The sequence below is a fragment of the Fukomys damarensis genome, unplaced genomic scaffold (assembly GCF_012274545.1).
Source record: "Fukomys damarensis isolate Sample0158 unplaced genomic scaffold, DMR_v1.0_HiC HiC_scaffold_11, whole genome shotgun sequence".
NCBI lineage: Eukaryota > Metazoa > Chordata > Mammalia > Rodentia > Bathyergidae > Fukomys > Fukomys damarensis.
In genome coordinates, this window is record NW_022900923.1 from 44,056,901 (window position 1) to 44,062,481 (window position 5,581).

At 47.8% G+C, this 5,581-nt stretch overlaps 1 protein-coding gene across 1 annotated transcript in view; it reads right to left on the reverse strand.

The window, feature by feature from the left end:
* The window catches only part of Slc41a1 (solute carrier family 41 member 1), an 18,580-nt gene extending 18,402 nt beyond the window's left edge, over nt 1-178 (reverse strand). The window contains exon 1 of the mRNA XM_010613078.3: nt 134-178. The gene's annotated coding sequence lies outside the window, so the exon portion shown is untranslated. The remainder of the gene's footprint in view (nt 1-133) is intronic.
* Nucleotides 179-5,581: the final 5,403 nt, after the last annotated feature.

The window sequence follows — 5,581 nt, forward strand, 5'->3', positions numbered from 1 at the left end:
GGCCCCAAGTTCCCGCCGCCCCGGCCACCGCGGCCTCGCGTACCCCGCATCTGAGAGAGTCCTCTGCGCCTCTGGCCTTCCGGCAGACCGGCGAGCATCCCCTCGCTCGGTGCCCGGGCCCGGCCGTGCCTACCTAGTCCTCGGACCGGTTCCCATCGCCTCCCGCCGCCAGTCCCGAGTTCATCTAAGCAAATGGCTCAGCCCTGAACCGACGCGGCCTAAATAAAGTCGCAGCCTCCAAAAGGGTGGGGACGGGCGGGAGGAAGGACAGAGAGGTCGGGTTCTCGGCTGGGGTCCTGCCCTCCTCACCTGAGGCGAGGGCGGAGGGGAGCCTCGGGGCCGAATGGGGTCAAGTGAAGTCCAACTTTCCCTGACGCACCTCGCGGGATCAAAGAGGGGCGTTGCCGCGCTCACTCGGGCCACTTCCTCCCTGGGGTATCTCCTCTCGGACGCAAGCTCAGGACCAGTGCTCTTTGGGCTGTTTTAGTGCAGGGGGTGTTTCCTATAAAGGAACCCCTACTCTCAGCTTTTCCCTTATGGTCAGTGGAACCTGTGACCAGCGATTCCTTCCTGCCCTTTCCCTCTGGGAAAGCGGTTCAGGGGGCCCTGGAACCTGGCCGGACCCCTCCCTGGGGTTTGGATCACAGATAGGTCTGGGGGCGCAGGCATCAACCTGAGCGGGCGATGAATACCGCGATGAATACGCGCGCAAACCCCCACTCCACCCTATAATCCGTCACCTCCGGGATTAGGCCAGCTCAGATGCCGACCTTCTCACAGGACCCAGCAAAACAAATGTCAGTGATTTAAAACCCCAGTTTTAGCTTTCAAGACTGAGTCTCTCTGCCAGGAGACAGAAGCAGCTCTGAGACAAGGAAAACGCTAGGCCTCCTGGAAGAATCAGGTTTGCGGTTGGTTAGGGAGTTAAGACTGACTTATCTGGAGACTTTTCAGTCAGGACTGGAGACAACTTCTGCCTTGCTTTATTCAACAGCGTAGCTCAGCTACCTATGTATAATTTTTTTTTTTTTTTTTTTTTGGTACGGGGATCGAACTTGGGAACTTGTGCTTGCTAGGCATGTGGCAGAACCACTGAGCTAACTATTGCCTGCTTCGCAAGTGCAAGGGCCAGAGTTCAATCCCCGATACCCCAAAACAAAACAAAACAAAAAAACCATTGAGCTAAATCCCTGGCCCTATGTATAAAATCTTAATCTCCCTCCTCTTCCCTTCTTCCATGTGTTATCTACCCGAAGAGTTCCTCTGTCCTGTAGGGTTTTAAAACACTTATTTATTTTTTGGTACTGGGGATTGAACTCAGGACCTTGTGCTTTCCAGGCAGGTGCAGTGCCTCTGAGCTAAATCCCTGGCCCTGGTGTTTTTTATTTTTAATTGAAATATACCAGATGTACAACAGTGTGCCTGCATGTTCAGATTAACAAATTATAACAGCAAACAGACCCATACAGCCACTGTCCGTATCAGGAATTAGGTCATTACCAGCACCCCAGAATCTCTTCTATCTCTACCTCATCCCTATTTTTAAAGATGACCTTTGCCTAACAGTATAGATGGGGTTTTGCCTTTCTGCCTTTGAATTTTATGTAAGTGGAATGATTTGGTAGGTATTACTTTGTGTCTGGTTTCTCTTATTCAATATTATATTTGCGAAACTCACCCATAATGTGTGGTAGCAGTTCATTCACTTTGCAGTTATTGTATATTATGCCATTAAGTGAATATACTACAATTTATCTGTTGTTCTGTTGATGGTCATTTGGGTTGTTCCAATTTGGGAGTCATCACATGAGGTGCATGAGGCTGCTATAACTTTTTTTTTTTTTTTTTTTTTTTTTTTTTTGGTATGAGGGATTGAACTGAGGACTTTGCACTTGTGAGACAGGCAGTGGATCTGAGCTAAATCCATGGCCCTATAACATTTTTAATTCATGTCTTTTGGTGTACTTTTTTAAAAAAAAAGTATCAATGATTGAACCCAAAGCCATCCCACTGAGTGTTATTGGTAGCTGTTTTCAGTTTTTATTTTGAGACAGGGTCTTGCTAAATTACCCAGTCTGGACTGGAACTTGGGATCTTCCTGCCTCATCCAGAGTACTGGGATTACAAGCGTGAACCATCCTGCCTGGCTCATACTTCTATTGGAAATATATGTGGGATGCTGGGTGTGGTGGTGCATGCCTATAATTCCAGTACCTGGAAGGTCGAGGCAGGAGAAATCTCTGAGTTCAAGGCCAGCCTGGGCTAAATAGTAAGTTTAAGGCCATGTAGCGAGACTCTGTGTCAAAAACAAAAACAAAACAAAAAAGAAACAGGAAATATGTGTAGGAACAAATTCCTGGGTCATAGTGTAGGCAAAGGCTTATCTTTAGTAGATGTTATTAAACCGTTTTCCAGTTTGCTTGCATTAATTTACACTCTGGCCAGCAGAGTCTTAGAGTTCCAGTTGCTCCATATCCTTAGCAACACTCAACACCCTGTATTGTCAGTCTAAAAAGAGTAGAAGTTGAGCCATTCTAGAGGATGCAGAGTAGCATTTCATTGTGATTGAGCACGTTTTCATACATTGACTTGCTGCTGTTTGAGTATTGTGTCAATTTTCTATTAGACTTTATCTTACTGCTTTGCAGTAATTCTTTATATATTTCATATAGGAGTCTTTTGTCAGTTCTAGGTGTTGCAAATATTTCTATGAGTGTATAAATATGGAAGATCTTATGTTGGGGTCTTCTGAAGGATCTAGGCCACTGCAACAACACTGTAATCTGTGCTGCGTGTGTATGTGTGTGTGTGTGTGTGTTCGTGTGTGTGCGCGTGTGTTACTGAGGATTGCACCCAGTGGCACTCTGTCACAGAGCTACATCTCCAGCCTCTCTCATTTTATTTTGATTTTTATTTTGAGACAGGGTCTCATTAACTTGCCCAGGCTGGTCTTGAACTTGCAGTCTTGCTTCAGCCTCCCCAGCGCTGGAATTGTAGACTTGTACCACCCTGCCTGGCTATAATCTGTATATTTTGCTCGCTGATGTGTCCCTGGCTCCTGGCACATATTAGGAACTCAGCAAATGTGTTACAAGAATGATGCGTGAGATAGGTGAGACTCATGCAGGTAGTGTCCCCTATGTGGTGTTGACCCTCAGTGTCAAACACTGAGAGATCCTGGAGCAAGCAGATTTCCTTCTAGCCGGCTTGGCTGTAACCTTGGGAAGGGGAAGACGTCCCAGCCTTTTTCTATGAAAAGAGTAGAAATAGCTACAGTTTGTGAACAGAGCAGCACAGATGTGGGAAGCAGAGGTCACAGATGAAGAGGCAGGAAGTAGCAGCAGGTATCAAGGCAGCCAGACACTTCAGAAGGAAAGTCTCGGTTGGGGGTGTCTACGTCTGTGAGCATCGTGCGGACCTTTGTACGACAAGAAGATCCAAAGGTCACACGGTCCTCATCCTGCCTCAAGACATGTCCTTCTTAAAGTTCACGGCTTGGAGCTCTTCTACACTTAGAAACATGTTTCCCTCTCAGGGAGAACTCCTGATACTTCAGTCACAGCGTCTTTTCCTACCTTTCACTAGGAACATCTTTTTTTCTCCCAGATGCACCATGAACTTTCTCATGGCCTGTAATGTCCGCCCTGAAGATGGAAGGCCATTAGGTCACTGTCAGTGCCTTATTTTCCATGAAGACTTTGCCTAGGCCTGTTGCATTCTACAGCACGTTTTGTTTGCTGTCTTTGTCCGCGGTGTCTTCCCCACCTCCTTCAGTTACAGTGCTTGGAGCAGGTTGGATCAGGAGTCTCTGATAGTCATTACTACAGGGGAGAGATTACCCCCTTGCCTGACCCTATCAAACTCACAGGATCCGCTCCCCAGCTCCCAGAATGCAGTGTGGCTAACCGTTGCTCCAGAAATTTCTGAATAAGATGAGGTTGGGCTAGCAGCCTAGCTGGAGAGAAGCTGGATGACTTGTCATCGGGTGACATCTGAATAGCGAGGGCAGAGTTTTCACTTAGAATGTGGATCTTTTGTGGTGGTGGAGGTGACTGTGGGAACAGAGCTGTTGATCATGACTAGGGGTTTGTGGGAGCTGGCGAGGGCAGGCTTCTAGAGGCAGTCTTCTCCAGCCTTGCTTAGCACTGTCCTGATACACAGGTCGTTAAACCTCTATCCTGATGTTCTCTGGGTCCATGGCCTTCCTTCAAGGACAGCTTCTCCATGGATGACCTGGGCACGCATCCCAAAACCCCATAAGATTCCAGAGCTGCGTAGATCCGAGACACCCTCACTAGCATGGCCGAGTCACAAGACTAGCCCTATGTGGCTGGAAACTTTTCTGGCATTTGTTTTGCTGGGAAAGGGTACCCCCCTCCCATTTTTCCCCTTGCCGTAACCCCTCCCCTGCAGTCTCCCTCCCAGAGGTCAACTTCTTTCCGCTGCGCAGAGCTGAGGTGATATCCCCTTCCGGCTTCATTCAGCTCTAGGAGGATGTGGTGATGGGGTGGGGAGGAGGGGACAGGGAAGTGTGGCCATCTGGGCACAGAGCTAGTTGCTGTCACCACCCCCCAGGCTGTCCTCCAGCTGAGCTCCCATTTCCCGATGCCCCCTGTATACCCACCCACCCTGGGATTCGTGTAGGCAGGGTGATTCCAGGTGTTTCAGAGCTGTAGTTCTGAAATTACTGGGCAGAGCTGGGAAGACTTCGTAGCCAGCACACAGTCCGGTGAACTGTGACCAGGGATGGAGGAGAAGTGATCTTTGAGAGGCGGTTCTGCAAGGGGAATGTGTCACAGTGGTATAATCACGGGGCTGAGTTCACGCTCAGCTGTGTATTAGGTATGCGACCTTGGGCAAGCTCTGGTCTCCAAATCATATTTATAAAGGGGAGACATAAAAAATACTAAAGGGGAGACATGACAGGCTGGGAGGATTAACAATAAAATAGGACTTGGATAGTTCTTTGCATACACTAGGACTGTTATGACTTCACCAAAGAGGAAAAGCCACAAACAGGGCTTAGGCATCTGGAAGGGGCTTTGAATGGGCTTGAATGGGAAGGGTTAGAGGGACAGCCGGGCACGTGGGCAGGGGATTAATCAAGACAGCATCTCGGTCTGGTCATAACCCAGAGATGAGTCAGCCTTATTTTGTGAGAGCGAGGATGCAAGAAGTCTGTATCTTATCAACCAGATGATCTAGTTTCCAACTACTCTCTCTGTTTATCCTCCTTTGATAATTCCTTATTTAGGGGATTCCTAAACCAGCCTGGTCTTAGGAATCACCTATGGGCACTTCATTTAAAAATATAGATTTCCAGGTCTCTTTCCTGGAAATTCTGTTTCCAAAAGTCTGGTGTTGGGCTAGAAAATTTACCCCCGTTTATCATATGAAAAAACAAGTGTACATTTGTAATCCCAGCACTCAGGAGGCTGAGGCAAGAGGATTGTCACAAGCCTGAGTCCAGCCCGAACTGCAGAGTGAGAACTTGTCTCAAAACACCAAAAAGTCAAAGCAAAACAAAACCAAACCCACTAAAACAAACAAACAACAACAACCAAAACCAAAACAACAACAA